This window comes from Schistocerca piceifrons, chromosome 4 (genome assembly GCF_021461385.2).
Source record: "Schistocerca piceifrons isolate TAMUIC-IGC-003096 chromosome 4, iqSchPice1.1, whole genome shotgun sequence".
In the NCBI taxonomy this organism is placed as follows: Eukaryota; Metazoa; Arthropoda; class Insecta; order Orthoptera; family Acrididae; genus Schistocerca; species Schistocerca piceifrons.
In genome coordinates, this window is record NC_060141.1 from 585,519,498 (window position 1) to 585,546,812 (window position 27,315).

Sequence of the window (27,315 nt, forward strand, 5' to 3'; positions counted from 1 at the left end):
TACACTATAATACACCTTGTTTCATTTAAGCTTTTTCTGGATATCTTTTAGACACATTTTGCTTATTTCGTTTAGGAGAGTTGCCAACACTGGCAATGTCTCATTATGTTTAAAATTGTGTAAGATCGTGCTGTTTAACGAGGAAATGGATCCTCACACGTAAAATGGTAGTGAAAGCGAGCTTTCTGTTTCTTCGAAACGGGGAACTCTTTACTTCTTGATTCGCGTCCTTCGACGCTTCATGGGCCGGAAAGCAGTTTTCCTCGTTGAATACAGATGCCTTGGAGAAGTAGGCTAGGATTGACAGCGATAATGAAGATGAAGATGACTGCCTCCTGTGAAGAAAGGCAAGTTTGCGGAGATATTTCAGTGGTTCAGAAAGAACTGAATCTCAGCGTTCGTGATTTTAATATAACACATTCATGTGTGACTATTACACTCCCGGAAATCCTAGCGCCCTAAAAGTTTTTCAGGCTTTTTACATGGAGGAATTAATCACAGTTACTGTCGACGAGATTAATAGGCACTACACCGTTCAGAGTACTACTGTTAATGAGAAAATCCGTTTGAAGACCTGGAAAGACACATATGTAGCAGAAATGTTTTGTTTCGTGGCAGTAACTCTTCTTATGGCAAGAACTAAAGATGTGAAATATTCGAAATATTGGTCAAATGATCCTCTCATCAAAACTCCGATTTTGGGTGAAATAATGGCTCGCAACAGATATTTGTTATTCCAAAAGCTGCATTTCTGCCATAACAGTGTTCTGGTCAAGATGATAGCACAATCTAATGCATATTAGACCGTGGTGATAGGCTGTACAAAGTAAGATCAGTCGTTGCAAATTCAGAACACCACTCACTTCATCGCAGAAAGGTTATATTGATGGATTCTCCTACTGTTCAAGGGGCGCTTGGCTTTCAAATAATATATTCCATTTAAAACATGTCGTTTTTGTATAAAAATATTTGTTTTGTGTGACTGTAAAATGGGATTTGTACTTGACTTCTTAGTTCATACTGATGCTAAGCGTGACATTGTGGTCAGGTGAGACTAATGTATTTAGGAATTAGTGTCAATATAGTGACAATACTTTTGGAAACTTATTTGGGAAGAGTGCACATGCTACATGTGGACAATTGGTACGTAGATCCCTCACTCTTCTACCACTTGCATGGAAGAGGAGCAAAAGCTCTGGATACAGGAAAAGTAGGCCAAAATTCGATGCCAAATTACAAAGAGGAGAGTGGAATTCGGTGAACAGGCACTATGACGGCATTGAATTGGCGTGACAAGAGAGACATATGTCGACAAATGCCGTACAGTTCAATTGAAATCAGCTGGGAAAATGGACAGCCAAACTAATATCGAAAAATTTAAACCAAAATGTGTGTTGGATTACAACAAGTCTATGTGACATGTATGCAGATGACAAATGCAACATTCTCCTTAACTCAATGGGATGTGTTCACAAAACACTGAAATGGTACAATAAACTCTTTTCTCAGACCTTAGACATGTGCATGCTAAATTCCCACGTTATTTACAAGGTTCATGCCAAAAAGAACACTTGGTAACTTCCAAGTATGCTTTCAAGCATTATATATAGGATGTGTTACTGTTGTGGAGAAAAGGTACCATGAAATGTGGGGAATAGAGGTGGATTGGGGGTACCATGACACTGAAGATCGAGAAAAGCTTAAAAATTAAAATTATGCTCTACTGAATTCCTTTTAACCCCTCCTGTAAACTACATGGGTTTACATAACACATTCTTCAACAAAGGCGACGTAAGTATAAGTACTAAGCACAAGCGCTTTATTAAAACAAACAAAACATATGTATCCCAGTCCATAACTGTGTTCTCACACTTGCAGTCGAATATGGATATTACCGAATTACGGTTGGTTCTTACAAACAATGCTATTCCTTAAGTATGAAGGAGAAGAATCAATGCGTTTATCAGATTTAAACCATTCCCAAGAATGTTCTGTAGGAAAGTGGACCAATGTCATATGTATCACCTTCAATAGAGTAATGGGGGTGTACCTGAGAGACATGGTGTTAGGACGAAATTGCTATGTTACCCTACACGAGAGCAAAACTTCTTAACATCAGTCTAGGACTTCTTTGTGCAACAGGAATGCTACCAGAGCTGTAGTGATGCTACTGCAAACAGCAGTAAGACTGTTACATCTCCTTTGGCTACTGGTCGTGGTGCTTACTCCCTCTTAAGAAGTTGCTGCTTTTTCTTGTGCATTTTCGTGCAACAGAGCGTGGATGGTTCCTCAATGTATCAGCTACCGAAAATACTCATTTCGGTTTTTCCTCTCTCTACTTCCTAGTGGGACATCCATCAAAACCAATACTACTACTACTACTATTAGTGATAAGCATGACTGACGCAGGAAGTGTGATTGAGGAGAAGTACGTGTCTCACCTAAAAAGATCTATAAAATCCATGAATTTCCTAAGAGACAGAACAGCAGTCTCCTGACTTTGTTCCAGTTGGTTTATAAGCAACTCGAGCGGCAGATATTCACTGACGATTCCTTCCTAGGACACCAGAACAGTGTAGAAGGAAGTATTTTTTTTATCGTTTTAAAGTTTTTCACCATAGTGATTTGGGTAGGAAACCTGCAGGGTGGTTGTATGTCTGATGTTGGACTAATAGATCCTGCTTGAGAGTAATAAGAGGGTTGCATTCTACATGACTAATACTTCGGAAACCATTTGGCTTTAACAATATAACATTTTACGCAGTGGCGTAGCGTGAGGGGAGACTTTAAGACTTAGTCTCCCCTGTATTCGTGTTTTGAAAAGATGCAATAGTAATTCATAACAAAAATATAAACAATTTTCTTCTAAGAGCACTAAATGTGCGAAGACTTCAGTTTTGTAGCCCGCGCCGCCGCACCCAGAGTATTGGTGTGTCTGCCTGCTTGAGACTCGACTGCTCTCAGCTCTGCCTCCCTTCCCTTACCTGGCTGTGTGCGCCTGAGCGTTTGGTGGCGTTCTCGACTCCCCCCACCACTTCCCCTCTTCCACGAAGGCCGGTGCGCTGCACTTGCTAGCAGGTATCGAGACTAGTCTCTGCCGCTTCTATGCTGGCTTTTAACACGGAAGTGAACAGTCGCGCGGTTTGTGTTCATAGTCATTCTTGTGTGATTTTAGTGCATATTTTCGTTGTGTCGCCAACATGAGTGAGCCAACAACCGAACACCTTATAGAATTTTTATTAAAAACGCCTTTTTCTTCATTAACGTACGAAAAAAGTGCGAATTGAAGGACAAACGACCTACTCGTATACTCAGTGTAGTTTTAATTGAAGCCAAACAAAAACGCACTTTTCAGACAGCCTGGTACGAAAAGTATGCTTGGCTGACTGCGAATGCAGTTAATAACAGATTATATTGTTATATATCTCTTCTGTTTGGTGGTGAAAAGGAATGATGCAATGAGGGCATTTGTACAAGAAAGAACTTCGAAAGGAAAGCACAAAAGCATCAGATGATAACGTCGCCTGCAGAACAAACAATCATTTCAGTTATTGGGCAAAAGTAGAATTGAGCACGCCATTTCTGAAGCCGCTCGTCTGACAACAATAAAATATAAAAAAAACAAGTTGCATCCAGCAGGAGAGTATTGGCTCGACTTATTCAGGGAATTGTATTTCTTTGTAAACAAGAACTAGCCTTTCGCTGCCATCGAGAAGACGAATCCTCCAGTAACAAAGGAATTGTTGGATTTACTAGCTCAAGGAGAGCAGTTAATCCGAGACCAGATGTCATCATCTTCAACCTTTAAAGGAAATTCTCCAGATATACAGAATGATGTAATAGAAATGATAACTCTGGCAGTTAATGAGAAAATAAAATCTGAAATTCAGAACTGCAATTTCATTTCGAAACAGGCTGATGAAACATTAGACGTGTGTTGGAAGAGTCAAATGAGTATAATATTCAGATACTGTATTGCAGACAAAATTGAGGAAAGATTCGTTGGATTTTACGATGTTTCTGAAGGTGAAACTGCTGAACGTTTGTCAAGCATTATTCATGCAGTATTGAAAGAATGGAATGAGAAAGGAAAAGTGGTTAGTCAAACATATGATGGCGCTTCAGTAACAGCGGGCAGAGAAAGATGACTACAACAATTGGTGAAGCAGTTCTGTCCCTATGCGCCGCTTATTCATTGTTACGCACACCAACTGAATTTGGTACTGTTACATGCCTCCAAAATCATACGACAAGTACACGTGTTTGTAAGTGATCTTACTGCATTCCATTCGTTTTTCAGCAAATCATCATAACGAACTGTATTGCTAAATGAGAAATGATTTAAACTGCCATATGCGAGCAACACTCGCTGGAACAATCGTTCCAGGGCAGTTTCAACAACATTTAGTCATCTCTCAGGGCTATATAGTGTTTTTAATTATATATGTGATGATACAGACTCTCAGTTGGACCCAGAATCTTCGAGCTGTGCTGTGGGAACGAAACGACGGACGGATGTCCTACGTTTGTCTACTTGCTTTGCTTCTACCGAGGGTGCTTTGTTTACGTTGATCATCTCTTTAATATTCTTCAGTCAAAATCTGTCAGTATAACTGCTTGTCACGACGAAATAAGAACTGTTTTGAGAAACTTACGACAATTAAGAACGGAAACATTCGTTGATGAATGCATTAAATGCAGCTTGTGTTTGAATGGCAACTTGTCATTCTGTGATAGTCAAAATACGTCTCTCAGGGCACTAACTTACGAGATACTGGATTTGCAAATTGTTCAGATGGAAAGGAGGTTTCAAGACTTTCCCCAAATTTAGTTCGTGGAACGTCTGAACGAAAAGTGTACCCCGAACTATCAAAAAGAATTCCCAAAGTTGAAACTGCTTCAATTATTAGAACAGTGCCCTTTTTTCAAACAAGAACAACTTGAAAATGAACAATGTAACACATACGCTGATGAGAAAAAACACGTATCTCCAAGAATCCTCTTAAAGTACATTGTCAACAATGATTTAGACTCCGTTTATGACGAAATAACGAAGTTCCTGCGTTTGGTTTTGACCCTACCCGCAACTACAGCCAGCAGTGAACGAAGCATAAGTACTCTTGAACGAGTGAAGAATTATTTAAGGAATTCAATGTCCAACATCCGGCTGTCGTGTTTGAGCACGTTAGCAATAGAAAAGACACTACTTGGAGAGCTATCCAGTGATCAGATCTGTATAGACCGAGTTGTAGACTTATTCGTGGAAAGAAAAGACAGGCGCATTGCGCTTGTATACAAGAAAATGTAAGTGCTTCTTCTCTTGCTGCTGGAGTTCTACAAATCTGTCATCGTTTCTTGAACAAGTTGGTTATTATTATTAGTGGCGGTGGTAGTGGTAGTGGTAATGGTAGTAGTAGTAATAGTCGTAGTAGTTGTTTTATTTGATGCATTTTGTTTCATTTGTTTAAATTATTGTTTATTGTACTATTTTGTCTCCCTATAATAACTGCAGAGTCTCCCCAACCTTTACAACCACGCTACGCCACTGCATTTTAGGCACAGAACCATGTAACAATAAGAGTTTGTGTTTATGCTCTGCGATCATTTCTCTTATACCAGTACTTTCCTGGTGCTGACTCAAGACAATGAAATAACGCTTCAGAATTGATACCATGGTTGATTTACATGAAATGTTTCAAACTCCATCCGTATGGAGCTCCATCATGTATAAACCACATGTTTCTTTGTAATCATCTGTCATATCACCGCAACACTCTCATGTCTACTGTACACCGATAAGAGGTGCTAGCTACCCTCCTCGACAAGCATGCATCTGGAGAGATTTTGTGCATTTGGAAGGGTGGCGTGGGTACGATTGGTGTTGCAAGGAGGATGTCAAGGACAATGTGGGAGGGATCTGTCAATCCCTGACTTTATCCTATGAATGCGAGAATAATCCATGATGCCCATCCACATAGGGAAAGGTAGCCAGTCGTAATCATAAATTCTGCACTGTGAGCAATGCACTGGAAATATGTAGATAATCTAATTGCATCGATATAGGATGCTGTCTGGTATACTTCGATGTATATAGCTGAATGGACGTAATGCACAGTCATCTATCTGCATTCGCAATCTAGTAGGCTATATAGTACTTGCGAAGTAGTGGAGGGGTAATTTAGTGATGATGCACAAATTGGGAAGTATTCTACTGTCTTTGGCTGGCGTTGAAATTATGTAACAACTGATATACTTTGATGAATATGACCAAATGGACATACTGCATAGTCGTCTATCTGCAGTCGCAATCTATTATATCTAGTATACGTTACTTGAAAAGTAGTGGAGGGGTGATTTGGCTGTGATACAGGAACTGGAAAGCATTCTGCTATGTCTTTTCTGGCGCTGAAATTACGGAACAACTGGTAAAATTGCGCTATCAAGTGCAGTGCTTATTACAGTGCCGGCCGGAGTGTTCGTGCGGTTCTAGGCGCTATAGTCTGGAGCCGAGCGACCGCTACGGTCGCAGGTTCGAATCCTGCCTCGGACATGGATGTGTGTGATGTCCTTAGGTTAGTTAGGTTTAATTAGTTCTAAGTTCTAGGCGACTGATGACCTCGGAAGTTAAGTCACATATTGCTCAGAGCCATTTGAGCCAGCTTATTACACTACATTGTCCCATATCAGTGGTGTCCTTCCCATCACGTTCGTCCACTGGTACACCGTTGATTACCACATAATGATTGACTGACACCAGTTGGTTGAAATGGAGGGAGCTTTGGCGGGACACTGGATATCTGCTACTTGACACAGTGGAGCATGCTATTAAATGAACTGGTCATCCCCTTCAGGCAGTTGTTTGGAAGCATTCCTCGATGTTGCAGACTCGTCCTGTTTCCATATGCTGCAATGCCCTCCACATGTCTGTTTCTTTTAATCAGTGAGATAACAGTACCTCTTTTTATTTCTACTACCACGCGCATGTTGTGAACAGCACCTTCCAGTGATGGTCAACACCAGAACAGTAATCATGTACATGACTGCAAAATGAGGAAACAATGCTCTTCAAAATAGAACATGAGACATCTGCTACCCCGTAGCTGTGGAAGATGAGATTATTGTATAGGTCATTACCTTCGGATAGCTGTTGGAAATACTCTATAATGCTGCAAACTCTTTACAGATTCCATATGTTGAGATGTCTTCCACATTTTTGTCAATGAGAAACATTGCCTCTGTGTTTTATTTTTACCAACCTGTGTAATGTGGGAGCTGCACAGTTTACGCCATGTTATGTTCAACTTTCTGTGAGAGCCAATGGATCGAAACATGTTAATGTTGGTTTAGCACCTGACACAGATCTCAAAGTCTCGGTAGAAAAACAAAGTGTATGACAGTGTACAAAGCTGTAGTCATACAGTGCTTGGATGTATTACAGCCAACAAAACAATGGATCAAACTATTTATGAAGGAACAATACAGGAACCACCTATTGTGACTGATAGTCTGTTGGATATGGTCTTCCTTCAGTACAGTCGACAAAACTTTACACAGATCTGGGCAAATGACTTTGAGCACTGACCACTTGCTCCAATGGAGTGATATGTGTACATGTAATGTGCTTGATGTCAACATGCAGATGGTATTTGTTTTCTGATATATCAGAAGAGAGAGGTGTGATAAATCTTATAGGAGGTTCTAATACAAGGAGTAGCAGTTAAAGTTTGGATGCAGATAGTTCTCTCAAAACTATGCCAATTTTGCTTATAAAACTAATAGAAATCATCTGTATCTGTTATCAGGGGATCATAACTGTTTTTATTATTATTGTCACGATTGTGTGTTTAAAAAAGAGGTGGGACCACAAGTCCTGTATTATTTCATACGTCATAACCTCTAATTATAAAATAGACATCACTTGAATTATAGCACATTGTGGAACCGAGAAATGATAGTGATTTTTTCCCGACGTATTACGAGATTGCGTGAAATGGGCTTGCAAAATTAGAATGCAAGAATCTACTATGTGATGGAAAATTTACAGACATGTCGGTAGAGGGGAATTATAGAGCAAAAATGTCAAATGTAAGCACACAGACGGTATTTGAATTTGATGTATTGGGAGAGAGAGGCGATAAAATCTTGTAGGAGGTTCTATTACAAGACAGGCTCTCATGATTCGTTTCATAAACGCCAGTGTGATACAGCATTGTGTTTGTAAAACGGGCTTGCTATAGTGTCCTCTTGAATTATAGCTCGTTGTTGTCAAATATAAAATATTTGTGTTTTTTTTTTCGACATGGCGTGAAATATTGTAATCTGTAATGTTATGCATGTGTCTGAAATGTCTGTACTGCACGTGTGCATGACAGTTTATTTACAGACACAGATCTGCATGCAAGAGACACTCTCAGGTCGTGTGATTTGTCCATCAAGCTAAAAGAAATTGCTTAACATAGATATTTTATCTTTGGAGTTTAAATTCTCGCTTTTTCTTCCCTTTGATGACAGTTTCGAAATAACAGGGACATTCTGTGGTGATCTTCAGCTTTCGCACCAAAGTAGTGGAAGTTCTTTTTCTCAATTTTACGCTGAGTGGACTATCTGCAATCTTTTTGGACGGCGATTTTTCCCAGTACATGTGTTGCACTATGATCTTTTCATTACGAGTGCTACTTTTGTTTCTTCACAACAATTTCGATGTGTAATTAGAGCACCGAAGGGTTTTCCAACTGTTTCAGTACCGTTTATTGATTTCGATTATTTGGGCTGCAGGACGATTGTCAAGTGGATGTCTGTAGTGAACTTTGACGTCAAACAGTGATAGATACATTCCTCAGCTGTATGTTTACAGGTAATACACTTAGTAAACTCCTCTCTGTCTGATACCAGCATCTCATCAGCTGAACATATTTCCCATCAAAAACATAGCACCTCTCACTCCACCCTTTTTTCCCACCAGTCTATAGGTGAAGGGTAGAGCATGTCTGCCACTAGCTTTGAGGTGTATTGTGAAATTTTTTCCCACCAGGATAACACCAGTTGTATGGCATCGTCAATTTTTGAGCTGCATTGCGATTTTAGCGCTATGCATATAGTTGTGTAATTAGGGCTAATCTTTGTGATTAATTATGTAATTAGGACCCAACCAAAAAAATAAAGTACACTAACCTAACCTTTGTCTTCTGCATTTGGACAGTTTCCATGTATTGTGGGGTACACTTGAGCTCTCTGTCCAGAAGAACAACGTTAGAGTCCCACAAAAGGCACCGCCATTTTTAATTTCCCTCCAATTTCCAGATAGGGGGTGGGGTGGGTTTGTTGGCACAGCCCTGGAACAAAGAAATTCCCACCAAAATTCGAAATTCTCGCCAAATTCGTTATTCCCGCAAATAGGGTAGGTGGGGAAGGAGGAGGGGTAAGGGTGAAACCCACGTGCTGGTTGAGAAAAACGCATGACATCATCTGGGGTGGGAGGGTGAGAGGGGGTAATTAATTGATCAATTTCATTAATTTGCATATCAATTCGATATCCAAATTGGGATAGGAGCCTCATTACACTACAAGTGTTACAAACTGGGCAGGGCGTTCAGCTAGGTATCCACTCTTAAGTAATGCATGTAGCATCATCTTGGTGTAACAGGGTGATGAAAACTGATAGAAAGTGATGACATGCAGCCAAAAGCGAAACAGTTTGTCGTGGAGCTTATCTTGGAATTGCCTATCCTTCAAGTTGTAGCTGTAGACAGTGTGATAATATGTTTTGTAGGCATGGAAAAAACAAACATCCAGAAGCAGAATTTGTCCAGTGATTTCAGGCACTATGAATTATAATATAACACACTTTTCAGGAGGTGTAGTTTGCTCTAAAGGAGTCTGATTTTTATACAAGTGCATAAATCAGGAATCAAGCAAAAGCAAGTTACTTTGACCAGCTATTGCCCAAAGCAGTGCTCTTGCCTTAGTTGTAGTTCTTACGCCCATTTTCCCACTCTTGGTTGCTGTGACCTAAATATTCCATACTTCCCTCGCAAGATCACGTACACGAGAATGAATCGTAGCAGACAGAGCATCGCCAACTTCTTGCTACATGATAAATAGCTTTCCAGCCAATTTATGACCCAGATTAACAGGTGGCATAATTGTATACAAATATGTTAAGGCACTGATGTTAGTTAATCTAGATACAACTCTCTAAGTAACTATAATTCCCAGACTTCCTTTCGTAAGCATTTCCTCTTCAAACCACAACTGGTCGGAATTGAAAACAAATTCCTTGCAAAACGATGGGATAAGTCTGTCTGTCTCATTTACAGATTTTTGGGCTGCTTCCGCATTTTGCTCTGCATCGTCAAATTGATTCTTTGTTTGAAATTTCGGTATCTTACGTCTTTCAATGCTGTAAAACTGTTTGAAGTTATGCAACCACTAACTGCTTCCCTTGAAATTACTGTAATCTATGTAGCACGCAATTTCATGTCCATAACATAGCAGGTCACAATCACGCGCATCCTGTAAACTATATTGAGCATCCTTGAAACGCATGAACACCAGTTTTTGTAACAAGTGCACGTTGTCCTCCCTCGAATATTTGTAGCTTTTCTTATGTACTGCATGGTCATATTACAGCGGACTTATTCGAAATATGTTCATAACTTTTTTTACTATGCTGCAGATAATCTTATTATTACCGTATTTTACTTTAATATCCACGCCTTGGACAACGATTGTCCTTTACTACGTCTCATTGAAGACAGGATTTGTGGTTCCCTGTCCAATAAGGATGATGAACTACACACCTCGACACCTGTTTCAGTACCACTTTCACTTGTTAAAGCACGTGTCGTCGTCATTGTACTCCTCATGTACATTGCCTGCAAAGTCGAGCGTATACGACACCACACATTCCACTGACTTATCTTGCGGAAACATTAATGTGTCACCTGCCATTTCTCTCCTACTCTGCTACATTCCTTGTGTTCCTTTCTGGTGAAATGTCAACTCTGGCAACTGTTGTTGTAGGTTAATCAATGTTTGCTTTGTTTATCGTTGCCATTACTGTGCTTTGTTTCAACATCACTAGCACTGTAGCGTGTTACTCTTCAACTAAACAGTTAAACTACGCTCTGCAGCCTCATGCTGTGCCCACCGTTTGATACCTTCAGCCCCACCACCTGGTGCCTTTGAAGCCAACATCGACGTTCCACGGTAGACAATATGTGAGGTGTCGAATGTTGGGTAGAGAATATCTGAGGCGTCGAATGTTTTAAAGATCAGTGGCCTTTCGCGATCTCACACTTAAGGGGTTCCTTGTAAGCTGTCTAACAGTGCGTGGTGTTCATTGAATAATTGTTGTATAGTAGCCTTCATTTAATTTCATAATCTCTACTGCAGATAAGCACCACATTTAAGCAAGAATGTCTCTATAGCGCGATGTCACGAAATTCAGTTGAACAGTACAGCACAAGAATGTTGTCAGCAGCGAATGAAGTTATTTCTCAATTTTTCCATAACCATAGCCAACAACGAGTTGTACGGGGCAGTGGTGCATGTATATGATCCACTTAGATGTTTGTGTCTTGTAATGTGTAAAAACATTGTGAATAGAATGAAAAAATAACCGGCATTCGTAGTTTTTTGTACCTCAAACGAATGAAAACCGAACATAGAAAGTGAGGGGCTCGAAAAAATACTACCTGCTATGACATATCCCAAGAAAAGGTTGAGCCAAATTCAAATATTTCTATTACAAATCCCAGTAATTGTACAGGTGGAGAAAAAACAGACCTAGCTAGTACCTCTACTGGCTTCAAATGCTTGGATGAAAAGAATAGCGGTGTGCTAGTCAGTGTTTCCCGTGTCGCCAATTACCTTTAAACAACGAGAACGCAGATTCCCAAAAGTAAAAGATTTTTTTGAATCGATCACAACCGTGACGAAATTATAATTTCAGCAATAACGTAGAATGTATAAACAGAACATTTCGATTGGATTGGCTGTCGTTATATCCTTGTTTGGCTTATTCTAAAGCAATTACGGGCGCGCTTTGTAAGCTGTGTGCTTTTCCGACAACATATAACTCACGGCTGTTACCATGGCGCATTCATAAGTCACAGATGCAAGATGACGAAATTACATGATTCTAAGATTCAGAAGTGTGGGTATTGTGTGTGTGAATGCTGGCAGCAGACTTTTACGCATATGTTACCGTAACGATATCTGAGCCCAGACTTTCACATACCGGTAGTCGTTGCTCATTTACTTACCAGCCGCAGACTCCACTCAAGACAGTAACGTGGAGATGTTAAGCATAGTACAGGAGGTGGCAAATAGCGGCCCACAGCTCACATGCGGTCCACTAAGGGTTTTTGTGTGACCGCCAGGGTAATCCGAAAAGTCCGCCTTCAACCGAGATTTCCTTCACGTGCGCGACCGTAGTGAAGTCACGAACCTCCGAAAAAACATAAAATCAATGACGATTTTCATGTGCCTAATGAAGAACCGACCTTTTCTGAAATATAATAAAGTTAACTAAGGAATCTAGACATTTTAAAAGGTGTGGTTCTCGAGCTACAACAATTGCCCACCCCTGGTACAATGAGTTATTTGGTAATAAAGTAAAGTAATATTTGTATAGTAACTGCTGCAGATGGATTATGCTGGGGTGGGAGTACTTTATAAAGACTGCCGTAAGAGCATTTTGTGATTTTGGAAACAACGTAATGGTTTGAAAAACGGTTAGGTTAGACATCACTAATTTGAATGATCTATATGTCACCACAGTAATTTGGTTTAAAAAATATGCAGTAGTTTAGGAAAATACAAAAGATGACACCATTTGATACAACTGTGTTGGGAATAACCCACGTGATTCCGAAAAAAAAACAGGATAACGAAAGTCTGTTGGTAAAATCTGGAATGTGATAGGCATAATGGTACAAATGGCGAAGGTAATTTTAGGTACACTAGTGTTCGAAAATTGATTACGGTTATTTCTTAAATTCACAGAAACTGAAATATGTTACTCTAAGATCGGAAAGCCCCTCTTTGTATAAGTGACGTCACTTTCTCAACTCGACATATTAACTAAGTCCAAGTCCCCTAAGTCATCCAGTAGTAAAGTTTTCCTTTGTCTGTAACTTGTAATGAACATGGTTTTCATTAAAAGTGATTATACTAATGAAATCAGGATATTGGAAATCTAAGCCCGAATAATGAATTTAAGTGAGGCAAAGCCTGATAAAAGTCTTAATAAATTCAGGTTCAAGTGCATAGTACACAAGTACGTTGTATATTCCTGAACGAAAAGTAAGAATAAAAAAATTAATTATTAATAGGGGTGCAGTATGGACAAATGGAAGGTTCCAGCTTGCTCTGTTTCAAGTGGTATATATTGTGAATTCACACAACCTATAATAAATTGTGGACATAAGTGTGCCACTAGAGAAATTGGGGCTCATATGGAGGGATAGAGATAGTCGTTTTTCCCTCGCTCTGTTTGTGAGTGGAACAAGAAAGGAAATGACTAGTAGTGGTACAAACCTTGCAATGGCTTGGAGAGAATGAATGTAGAAGCAGATGTACATGTAGAGAATTTCACGACATGCTGGCTACAAATGCAGTTTGGCATGAGTGTTTAGACTGTTAATTGTGTTAAAGCAGATCATCAGACAGGGAACACTGATTATAAATGCAATTGAAGAGTCTGAAAATTAATTACTGCAGTTTGGTACATTATTTGATGTAAGTTTATAACAAACTTTCACAACAGGAAGATCATCATCATCAAGCGTCAATCAAGCTACCAAAGGTAGAATACTGGTTGAGGAACTTCCACTACCAAGACAGCACAAGACACCTTGACTGAGGCACCATCAGAACCAGAAAAGTTACTACTACTTTGTGATCTAATGATTTTTCTGATCTCTCTCATAGATGAGAGTGTGCAAACATGAGTAGGTTTGTTGGATCTTCTTCAGACTGGAAATTTTTTATTTTCGTGTTTTCAGCTACTGTTAAGGAAACTTTATTACATTAGTAGCCAATGATTTTTACTATCGTCTGGGAGTTCAGTATCACATACCTTCCTGGGTTTATTCATTTCATAACTAATAATGCTTCAGATTGTCCATACCTTGTTCATTGAATTTTGGATTTTTTGTGCATAGTATGTATTTTTTTCCCTTTTAGATGGCACACTGAAGAATTTTAAGATATGCTTATAGCACATTTTTAATTCGTGGTTAGAGCTAGTCCTTTGCATTAAAGAAAGCAATCTCTTCCTAACACAAGATATTATGAACGCAGATGCCTGACATCCTTTTTCTTGGCCTTGACTGTAAATGTCCCTGTCCTATTGTAAAATAAAATGGGAAAGCAAATGTTATGAGAATATTTTTAGGAAAGCATAAATTTCTCAGCTAATTTGTGTCCTTGGCAAAGTACTTTCCATTTTTCATCGAGTAAACTGAAGCCAAATAGTGTAACCAAGTCAGTATTTATAATTATGTGAAATTTTTCCTTTTCCATTATTAGTTAAATGTGGTTGATGGGGATGCTCTATTGTTGTCATTTGACTATCATGGTTAGATAGACCATTTATTGAGGAGCTCACATTTATTTCAAGAAGCCAGATGGATTTAGAAATAAATTATTGTTATTGCACTATATCCTTCTGTTCTTGTTGAGAATGTAACTCAGGGGGTTAAATTGTATCTGGACATCAGTAACGCTAGGTACACTCAATCAGAACTATGAGAGATGAGATACATATTGAAATCTCCACAGACAAAAACTTCACAAATCTTAGTATCTCCTCTAACTGCTCAATGAAGCTTACAAATTTTCCTGTTGCTACCCTATAAACCATCAAGACAACTCTCCACAAGCCCAGCAACTTATGTGGAGAAACAATCTCTACCCGAAAATTTAAACTGCTGCAATATGATAAGTTTTATCCTGCCCATTGAGGAAGTGCCCTCCCCTGTTGACAAAGGTTTATTTCATGGATGGGGATGGTGGAGCATGGTACAGTGACAAGAATTACAGAGAATGTAAAATGAAGTTAAACTTTTTTATACACAGTACTTTATATGTGTTCTATATGACTCCCTCTCATCAAACAGACAATGTCTAAACAAAAATCCAATTTACGCCATATATTCTGAAGTATATGTGGGGTGACTGATGCAGGTACATCATAAATGTGGATTTTGAGGTCTGGAATTATTTTCAGCTAAGGAAGCACACTCACAAGTTTTTTTACATAACTCCATAAAACTAAAACTATGGATGTCATGTTCAGAAATACAGATGCCCAGAAGCAGAACACATCATTTTTTCCAGTATTATCCAATTGCTTGGAAGGTGTTAATTAAAAATGTGCTTTGTACTTTCCTTTTCCTGAACTACATTCAAATGAAAGACATGCTCTTACAATGTGTTTTTCTGATAAACATGGCCAGCCTGAACTTTTTCCTTTGCGCAAATGCCCATTTGTTCGAAGAGCCAATGCCACCTGCACATGTTTTGACCATTTCATTGATTGTCTTGCTGATGAAACTCTGCAGTGTGGTGACAGAATGACAATTGTCAAATTCTAACATGCAGAATGCTTTTTTTTATGGAACAAGTCATTTTTGTTTGTGTCACAGAATTTTTCAAATATCGTAGCTGCATACTTGTTGGCTTCTGATACACTGTGCTTAATCTACAATTATGTCTGTCTGTCCAGTCTTGAATACCTGTCAAAGGGTTCACCTAACAATTTTCACAGAATTTATCTACTGTTCCATTTTCAGAAATTGCGTGGGAAAAATGTAAAGTTAAATCTTTCTTTGAGAACTCTTATTTTATTACAGTGGTCTATGTAGGTGGGCGTCAACAAAATATTTTCACATTTGGAGGAGAAAGTTAATGACTGAAATTCAGTGACTCGCTCCCATATAAAACGCTTTTTTTTAATTGCCACACTAGCTTGCATATTATATCCATGACACTCCCTCCGGTATTTTGCAATAGTACCTAACGAGCTGCCCTTCTTTGAACTTGTTTGTTGTCCTCCGTCAATCCTATCTGGTAATACTGTAGTAGAGGACAGACGAGTGTAGTGTAGGCAGACTCTTTAGTGGAACTATTGCATCTCAATCAATCAATCAATCTCTTTATTCATCCGTTAACAATATAATCTGCTAAGGCATTGCAGCCATTGGTTTTCCTAACCCATAACATTATCTACGTGATTGTACCAATTTATGTTGTTTGTAATAGTAATCCTGAAGTATGTAGTTGAATTTACAGCTGTTGGATTTTAGTATTTATTATGTAATCAAAGTTTAATAGACTTCTTTTAATATTCAAATGGATGACCTCACACTCTTCATTATTTGGGGTCAATAGCCACTTTTTGCGCCATGCAGATATCTTGTCTAAATTGTTTTGCAATTGTTTTTCATCTTCTGATGGAATTATTAGATGGTTGATGACAGCATCATCTGTAAACAATGTAGGAAGGCTACTCAGATTGTCTCCTAAATGTAATGCTTTTTGGAGAATACCAGATGTCCCTTCTGTTTTTCTTGATCACTTTCTGTCAGTTACTACAAACTCTGATCTTCATGACAGAAAATCACAATGTAGTCACACAGCTGAGGCAATAATACTCCAATTTGATTAGAAGTCACTTGCTCATTAATCAAAATTTAGAACTTTCTTCCTCTGTAATTATTACCAAAGTATTGCTATGTATTAAACCGCTATAGCCATTTACTCACTATTTTGATTTTGAATTGCCCTGTACAATTTTTATTTATGAATCACTGAATTTGGAAATCTTTCTGCAATAAATACTGTCAGTATTTTTAGTTAATCATTTGGAACTACATCTACATGGATACTCTGCAAATCATATTTAAGTGCCTTCACAATAATCATCAAACCGTCTTCACAGTAATGTAATACAACAAATGAATAAATTTTGTAGTGATGTTTTGCAAGCTATCAATCTGGCAATTAGAGATAATATGTGGATTACTCCATATTTTACCTGTGCTTGAAAGAATTTAGTAAATCTAGGAATCTAAGAGAATGGATTCTGTATGCTTACCGAACACCACATCATAGATCCTCTACAATGAGTATTTCACTGTTTCACTTCTCTGTTAAATTTTTCTTTTTTCACAGACACCAAAACTAAACTTTTGTTGAGAAAAGCAATAAAGACTGGAGATGAATTGTTGCATTTCAAAACTGAATGCTAAATGGCACTAACAAGAATCCAGTACAGTGTTAAATTTGAACTTTGAAGCATACCAGTAGGATGGAATTTCTTTCTTTATTTTCAGTCTACAGTCACAAAATGTTGCCTTTATACCAGTGATGTCATTCAAAAATGACCCTCCTCTAATGTATTAGAGAAAAGAGAAAAACTGAAGATTTGGACATAGTGTGCATTGCAGAAATGCAAAAGGTTAACTGATATACATAGCACATTTTTAATAAATATGAAGACTGAGGCTAAAATAACATTGTCATAAATACTGGGTGATCAAAAAGTCAGTATAAATTTGAAAACTGAATAAATCATGGAATAATGCAGATATAGAGGTACAAATTGACACACATGCTTGGAATGACATGGGGTTTTATTAAAACCAAAAAAACACAAACATTCAAAAAATATCTGACACATGGCGCTTCATCTGATCAGAATAGCAATAATTATCATAACAAAGTAAGACAAAGCAAAGGTGATGTTCTTTACAGGAAATGCTCAATATGTCCACCATCATTCGTCAACAATAGCTATAGTCGAGGAATAGTGTTGTGAACAGCACTGTAAACCATGTTCAGAGCTATGGTGAGGCATTGGCATCGGATGTTGTCTTTCAGCATCCCTAGAGATGTTGGTCGATCACGATACACTTGCGACTTCAGGTAACCCCAAAGCGAATAATCGCAAGGACTGAGGTCTGGGGACCTGGGAGGCTAAGCATGACGAAAGTGGCGGCTGAGCACACGATCATCACCTAACGACGCGCGCAAGAAATCTTTCACGGGTCAAGCAGTATGGGATGGAGCGCCATTCTGCATAAACATCGTACGTTCCAGCAGGTGTTTATCAGCCAGGCTGGGCATGATGCAATTCTGTAACATATCAGCGTACCTCTCACACGTCACGGTAGCAGTTTTGCTGTCCAGCGCCATTTGTCGGACATTTTGTGAACTTCGTTTTTTTTTTTGTTCTAATAAGACCCCATATCATTCCAAGCATGTGTGTCAATTTTTACCTCTCTATCTACATTATTCCGTGGTTTATTAAGTTTTCAAATTTATATTGACTTTTTGATCACCCTGTATATGCAGACCACCCATGAATCGACGAAAAACTTGACAAATATGATGTAGCCAAATCCACAGTATAAAATTAAGTATGATCCGGACTCAGTGGCTAAACACAACAGATGCTGCCTATTTAGCTTTGTACATTCTTTATGATGCTGTGGTCTTGGGCCAATTATGGACAGGGTGTATACGACCCGAGAAAACCGGGAGATCTGGGACAAACCCGGGAATTTTTTCATCCCACAGAAAACAGGGAAAAACATGGGAATTTTTTAGAACTCCGGGAATTTTTCATTGTTTTAGTTTTCAGTTAAATTTTCGTAACTTTGGCCTGTAAGAACCAATATTCTAACAAAGGGTATTACGGTATGCCGGTACTGCAGAATAATACTGCAGCAATAAGACATGAACGAGAGGGAAAAAAAGAAAACTTAAGTTACAAAGGAAGTGCGCCATATACAACAACAAAACACAGTGCTCATACAAACGCCTGCCAACAGCAAAGTGTGTCAAAGGCATTAGGAAGACTATGCAATGCTTCAGAACAATAAATTACCTCCGAGGAGCTCGACGTCACAACTGTTTACATTAAATTCCTTTGCGCAGTTGCGAGCGGACTCTTGCGCATGCGCTGTTGAGTCGCGTATGTGTAGTACCTTCTCCCGCTTCTGGCTGAGGAAGTGTGGTTTTTAGCTGTATAAGCAGTAGCATCAAGTAGCCAGATGCTACGGAAAAATTTTACTGGCGCACCCAAGCTTCCAGATTCACTCATGCGCAACAGGCCCCGATCTAGGGCGCGGTAGAGGGACGGGAGTGGTGGGGGGGGGGGGGGGGTGGCAAACCGGGGTGTCTGCCCAGGCGGCAATTTCGAGGTTGGAGGGGAGGGGGCGGGGGAGCCAAATTCTTGAGGAAAAAACCTTGTTTCACAAAGCGACAAGCATCCAGCGCACGTTGGTCTATCGATTAGTCATATGATTTTGAAACACATCCCTGTTGATTTTTGAACACATTCTAAGTTGATTTCTGAATGAATCATAAGCTGATTTTTAAATGCGTGCATAGTGTACGTGATGTGTCTGCCAAGGGAATCCCCGTCGCATCTAGAAGTAAACTTCCCTGCAGACAAAAGGGGACGGGGCCATACGAGTTGGGCGGAATAAAGCCGAACGGCTGAATGACAATGTTTGTTTGTGTGGTTGACTGGGTTTGCAAATGATCAGCATTGTTATAATTACTAGTGATAACCATAGATTCAGACTACCTGAGTGGAAATGAACGACTAACAGGTAAGAAAGATTACTTGTTACCTTCTCGGTGTATCCAAGAAAACGAAATTTTGATAGAAAGTTATTGACCAGACCTCTACACTAGTAAGGACCAGTTGTACAGTCCCCAGCCAGTAGGCCTTAAGTTCTATTCTGTGAGTAGCGCGGAAAACGCGTTGTGCGAACACGTAATAATGCCTAATCGGAGAACAAACGCGGAATAACCGGAGATTGTAGCAGGGTTATTGAAGTTAACGGGACAATAAGTTTTGACACAGGAAAGAATATTAACAGTATTACTGATTAGACAAGATTGTTTGTTAGAACGAGGAAGGAGAGGCTGAGTAGCTGGTGCGTATGAATGAAATGTGAAACTATTTCCTAAGATAAAGCTTTTTACTTCTGGTAGGCCTAATAGGCATTTGATAGTGGTTCTTCGTGAATTATATTCTGTCGTGTCGTAAAAATGACCATTTGCTCCAAAGCAGTCTCGTTTATTTGAGGTGTATTACAATTGCTGCAATATTAGACAGGCCTATTTCGCATTATCTAGCAGACAGTGACAAAATACACGTAATCAGCTCCAGAAACAACAGTAGTCTTTGGTACTATTTGTATTAACAGTTTTTTTCAGTATTAGACAACGACATTTCGTTTTTTTTCAAGTAGCAGAAGGTTTGACGAACTTCGATTAGGTAAGAGATTCTTTCGCAGAAAGGAAACCACGCCATGTAAAGCCGTAGCACGATTAGAGAGTAAAAAACGTTAGAACTTCAGGATTGGAGAAATGTGTACTGTGTCTTACTTGTCTCTAGTCTTTACTAGTTTATGTTTCCTATATTTAATTTTATGTCATACAAAATAGCAAGCTATTAGTTAATAGGCAATAAAGAGTGCAAATTTTCTGAAGAGTTCGTGTTCTCCTGGTTACAAATAATAATCCTATCCAGCTTCAATTGCGAGTGTTTTTCTTTTTCTTTTTTTTTTAGCACTTTTACACACTAAAGACCAAATAACATGTCTTACATTTTCTCGAAGATACATGTTTTATCTATCATACTCTGCAGAAAGATATGCGCTACAAAACGAACATTTTTTGAAAAGCCGATTTAATTTTTAGCGGCCTACCCTAAACGCCGGAGGGTTGGGGGAGGGGAGGGGGTAGCGCCACTATCTAGTATTGACCTGGTTCGGAAATGTCGTAGATCCGTGACAGAGGACTCTTGAGTTGTAGGGGGGGGGGGGGGGAGGGTAGTCTCCACGTGACCCGTGTTTACGTTTAATGATTTTGCTGTTTCTTTGTTTATTGCTCTCACGTCAAATGAAAACAAAACGAATTTATGCGGCCGGGAGCTATCAAGCGAATTTAAAACACACTCACATAATCACGGAAGGCTAAAATAAGTTATTAGTTTCAGATTTTATTTCCACCTTTCTAACAGTCAAGCATTAGTCGCCTTGCAGAACAATGAAGTTATTTTTGGCGGTTTGCTAAAGAAATTTGGCTTTTATTACTCTTTTCCCCTGAGGCAATCCATTTATTTGAAACGAAGTGTTTAATTCCCAACTACTGGGTGCTTTCAACTGTTTGCTGCATTTCAAGTGCACGTTTTCATCTTCTAGAACGTATGGCATTATGCCATAATAAAGCATCAAACACGAGATAATATAGTACTGGTACTCCAAGATAATTTACATCCGAATGTGCACTTTAAGCTAAATTATGCATTTTAGTATGGTTCACGAAATTCCGATGCTCTTGGATTATCCTCTGATGTCTTGTTTCTTTTATGACGTAATGTAAGATCCTTTCATGTTTATGAAACTGATGAATTTTTAAGGGAGGCAAAGAATATGGTATGACTACATTTTGTGATCAGTTTTTATATGCTTCTATATATGAGTAAGTCTGTAATTGGCCAAATTTACTATGCAATATCAATTTGTACCAGAAGTTTCTCTGTTTTGTATTTGTGTGAAGGTACCATAATTATTTGTGTAATATTTATATTGTGTAATATTTTTCTTGTTTTTGTAATTATTTGTGTAACATTTATACTGTGTAATATTGACGTAATGCCTCAGATGATCTCTGAGGCCTCTACAACAATAAAAATCAATCAATCGTACGGGCTACCTGCGTCATCGTAGCTGCGCAAGTGCAGTGGCGCCTGTTAGCAAACAGGTGCCTATCTGGCACTCCCTGGCACCTGATGAAACCATGGATGTAGAAAATTTTTACCTCCATGGATGAAACGAACTAATTTCTAACAGGTCGCCGGGAAATTTTGAGAATGGCGGTTCCAAAAGCGTTACTTTCAAAGTAAATTTCCTTTTACACAAGATGAACTATGTGCGAGAATGCATGATGAATTTCTTAAAATCACAGAGCGTTTGACTGTCATTTAAAAACCAACCCTGTGAGGGTGATCATTTGAAGAATTTCTAGCCCAGATGATCAGACATTTATGTCGTTATTAAAAATTTTACTGTCACATTTGTGTGATGTATCTTAAAGTGTAACACGCCCAAAAATGATCAACATTATATATGAAAGTTCAAATTCTCTTGCAGCCGATTAATCTTCGAGACCAATATTACATTTGATTTGATTTGATTTTTTATTGGTCCAGTTTTATCATATAGCACAAATTGTACAATTGATATTGGACAGGTCAAACATAAGTTACAATAATACATACTATTAGCAATTAAAATTAGGTACCTACTACAATTAATTTTGTTACTTATTCAGAAATTCTCTGACAGAATAGGAACAGTGCTTTATTAGAAATGCCTTTAGTTTAGCTTTAAATAATGGATGAGTAGTATTTTTTATTTCCTCTGGTATCTTATTGTGTAGTATTACACCAATGTTAATTATGCTCCTCTGATAGGTGGTTGTTTTGTGATATTTTTGATGTATATTTGTGTACACTTTTGTTCTGTAGCAGTTTGCCTGTTTTCAGGAGGTAGTCCCTAGTGAACAAGATAGTTTCATAAATGAATAAACTTGGAACATTTAGAACACCAAGCTCAGTAAAATGGGATTTACAGGACTCCATCTCTTTAAGGCCACAAATTATTCTTAAAGCTCTTTTTTTGCATTCTAAAAACCTTTACACTATGAGTTGAGTATCCCCAGAAAATGATCCCATATCGGATTAATGAGTGGAACTGTGCATAGTATGCCTGCAGTACTGTTGTTTTGCTTGTTGTTGCCTTTAAAATTCTTAGGCCATAGCACACAGAACGTAGTTTTCTACACAAGTTATTTACATGTGTGTCCCACTTTAAGTCTTGCTGAACCCAAAGACCCACGAATTTTGTGACACTTACATTTTCTAGGGGATCATTTTTTAATTGGGCTTGAATAGACATTTGATTAGTTGGAGGAATTAAATGAAAATCGACACACACAGTTTTTTCAGTATTTATAATGAGTTTGTTTTTTTGTGAACCACTCAGAGAGTCTTTTCATAGAACTTTCTGCTGTGGACCACAAAGTTTCTGGACTGGATCCAGTGAGCAATATGCTGGTGTCATCGGCAAACAGGATAGTTTTTGTGGGACTCATATATTCAACTAAGTCGTCCACATAAATCAAGAAGAGTAGTGGACCTAGGATTGAGCCCTGTGGTCACCATATTTTATTGGTAATTCCCTAGAAAGAAAGGAGTTTTTTCTTGTTTTATTCATTTTGTTGAATTCATACTGAAATGATACTTTCTGCCTGCGGTTTTTTTAGGTATGAACACAACCAGCTATGTGCTACACCTCTTACTCCTCGTCCTGCAGCTAATTTATGTTGATCAAGGGATTTTAAAATTCGAAAATTGCTGTCTGTGTAGATTTAGACTTTCTAAAACCATGTTGTTGTACTGTAAGAGGTGCATATTTATTTATGAAACTTAAAAGCCTGTCATAGAAAGGTTTTTCTAGAATTTTTGAGAAGGAACTTAACTGTGACACGGGTCGGTAGTTTGATATTTTTTCAGAAGAACCTTTTTTTAGCAGTGGTGAAACTTTTGCTATTTTAAAAAATATCTGGGAATACACCAGTTTTTAAAGAGAGGTTGAAAATTTTTGCCAAGGGGTTTGCTATGTGGTGAGCACATGCTTTTAATATGAAATCAGGTACTTCATCAAGACCACTTGACATTTTATTGCTTAATGATTTAATTTTACTTATAATTTCATTGGGGTTTGTTTCATACACATACATAGAAGCATTGAAGGTCACTGACTTGCTGGAGAAACTTGGGACTGGTCCTTGACAGTGTACTTGAATGAGGTCTTCAGCTAGTGAGGTGAAGTATTCATTGAATTTTTCCACAACTGAATTTGGGTCTGTGACTTTTGAGCCTTCTAGTGTTAATAATACATTCTTTTTCTTTGGCACTGAACTACAAGTTTCTTTCTTTATAACTCTCCACGCGGATCTCATTTTGTTAGATGAGTTTCTTATCAAATTGTCATTCCACATAATTTTTGCCTCTTTGACTACTCTACCATAGATTCTTTTGTAGGCTTTTGAATAATCTGCGAATTCTTGGCTTACTCTATATGTCTTACAGAATTCTTGGCTTACTCTATATGTCTTACAAGAGTACTGCAGAAATCTGTTTCTCTCACTGGAAATTTTTATGCCTTTAGTTACCCATTGCTTATTATTGTTAGGTTTTACTGTTTTTACTACTTTTGGAAATGCTACATTAAAGTAGTGTACAAAGATGCTCTGAAAACTCATGTACATGCTATCAACATTGTTCTGAGTGGCGATGCTTTCCCAGTTTTCCTTCGCCAGTAAGAGATTAAAAATTCTAATGATATCTTCAGAAAAGGTTCTTTTTTCAACTACTTTTCCGGAACTGATACTACTTGTTGGCATTTCTAAACACAGCAGCTGTGCCTCATGATCACTATAACCCATGCTCAGTACTCTGCTTGTGAATCTGTAAGTTGTTTCTGAGATGAATGGAATTTGTGCATTCTGTTAATCTTGTTGGACAGTGTATTGTGGGGATCATATTGAATGTGTTGGTCATATTTATCAAAGCATCTCTGCTGCTGCTGTCTTTTGAAAAATCAATATTGAAATCCCCACAAAGCACTATCTTCATATTTAGTGTACTGATCTTGTTCAACAGAACCTCTATTTTATTCATGAAGACTGACAGGTTTCCACTTGGTGCTCTGTATATGTTAATAACTATGAAATTAAGCTCTGGCAGTTTTGTAATGGAAAGCTCAAAGTCTTTTTCAGTTGAGTCAATATAACTTTTACTGACATCACAGAACTTTATTTGTTCTTTCACAAAGATAGCAGAGCCACCATGTTTGGAAAACTCTCGGCTAAAATGACTTGCTAATCTATATCCTGAGATTGAGGTTAATTTTACTTCGTCATTTCGTAGCCAATGTTCAGTAATGCAAATTATATCTATGTTTAGTGCATACTGGAGTAGTGCTTCCAACATGGAAATTTTATTTGTGAGTGACTGAACGTTATGGTGTAGTATAGCAAAATCTGGGTACTTAGTAACTTTAGTTGAAACGGTTTCTGATTCTTTATCTAATGGCATTTCTAATACAGCACTTACCCTAAAAAAGTTTCTGTATGTTTCTTGTGTGTGGCTTCTTTTCTCTGGTGGCAATCAGCAGGTGAGTTAACTTCTGGAGCTTGTATAAGTTTTGCTTCATCCACATCTCTCCTCTTCGGTTTAAACCATTTCGTAATTTTCGTTTGGCTGACGACTTGATTGATTGTTTTTTGCCTAATCGGTTTGAACCACTTGGTAATTCGCGTTTGGCTGATGGCACAGCGTGGAACTCGTCTAAAACACTTCTTAATCTCCGTTTGTTTGTCACTTATATTTTTTTCTTCACTCTTCTTCGAAATGCGAGTACATATTTTTTCGGCTAGTAATTTCTTTCCTGGCGTATTTAAATGAAGTCCATGGACTGTATGGAACCTTCGCTCCAATCTGTTTATGTCTACAATATCGACATTCTTAAAGTTAGTGCATATTTCAGTGATACACTCGTTTGCAACATTAATTTCGCGGTTCACACACAACCAGGGTGGTAAATCATGACGATGCGGGATATTCACAATGAGTACATTTGTGTGGGTTAAATTATTTAAACATTTACTCATTTCTGTAATCACCTTGTGTGTCTCGTTTCTATAGACGTCGTTTGATCCTCCTATTAACACAGCGAAATCGTCTTTATTCAAACTAGCTACGACAGTTGACGTTGTAAGGTCCGTTATTTCACTCAATGGAGCCCCTGGCTTTATGAAACCAGATGCCTTGAAACTACATGTTCTCATCAACACTGCGGAAATTTCACGGCCGCGACTATCACCTAACACACAGATTGTTATGTGTTTCGCACTTTTTGTAACCGGAGGATTTAAGATTCTTCTTCTCACCTGACTAGTGTTGTTTTTTTGCCGCACGTGTTCTAAATGTTCTTCAGTTTGCAGTTTCGCTGGAGATAACTTTTTTAACGTAGTTTCCTTTGTTGCATTGTAGTCTGTGGTAGTGTAGGTGGGCGCACTTATTTTCGGAGTTTTTAGAATATCTCCTGACGCAGTATTTTCACTGTTTGACCTACTTACAACGAGCAACGGTTTTTCCTACTTTTTTTCCAATTTTTCAACCCTTTCCGACGTGTTCACTGAATCCACGGCAGAAAGCACTTCAAAAGAGTTTTTTTGCACTAAATTTTCACTGTCTTTCACATCTTTTACCTTATGAGTACAACTTCCTTCAGTCATTCTCTTCCATTTTTCCGAGACCGAGTCTTCTTTCTTCATTAGCGTCTCACGTTTTTCAGATTTTAGTTTACTTATTTCCACCTTTTGAGCGTCTATTGTAAACTGTAGGCTGGATATCCGTTCGTTCAGCTTCTGTATTTCAGTCTTACAAGTTGCACACGTTTTCCTTTTACTACCGAAATTTACGTTTTTTCGTGGAGGCACATTATACACTTTCAACTTGGCCACCATCTTACATGTGAAAGCTTTGCCTCTCTTGTAGCGACACTATGTATATTAATTTAAACCATTAACTTTTCCTGCTTGTGTGGTCGCGCTACTGAACAGTGATGTTGCTATTGTCTGACATCATCAGGTGTCCTATGCTCTGAATACCCGCCGTCATCGGCTGGCGAGATCGCGTGATGACTGGCTTACAAAAGTGCACGGCAATCTCGATTTCAATGCTTCGGAAAGTAACATGCGGCGTTTGGTGGAATCCGAATTTATACTTTCGTTATACGAAAATGTGCTGCATAAATGTTGCTGCACACCACAGATATTTCCAAAATGTTTTTTTTTCCCGTTTATAAGACCATAACGGTTCAATAGATTGATAATTTTTACTGTTCCGAAGAAGAGTAAACTGTCACTTAACACGGGAAAAGGATATTTTCACCAGGGAGAAAGTGTATTTTTAACCGGGTAATCCAGGGAAAATCTGGGAATTTTTTTTCCACGTCCGTGTATATACCCTGATGAATTTTGTTTGTAAATTATTCCATATGTCTGTATTCAAGCACATCTTTTTCATTTACAGACTTTGTATTTAAGTTAATTTTTCGTATTTCTGTGATAAGACAGTGCTGTCCTCCTCTTCATTTGTTTTTTCTCTATTACCATTAATATCACTGTCCTGATCTGCATTGGTTTTTCTTTATA

At 38.4% G+C, this 27,315-nt stretch overlaps 1 protein-coding gene across 1 annotated transcript in view; it reads left to right on the forward strand.

The window, feature by feature from the left end:
* LOC124796268 (aquaporin-9-like) overlaps nt 1-27,315 on the forward strand; it is a 230,896-nt gene that overhangs the window by 61,389 nt on the left and 142,192 nt on the right. The gene's annotated exons all lie outside the window — the stretch shown is intronic.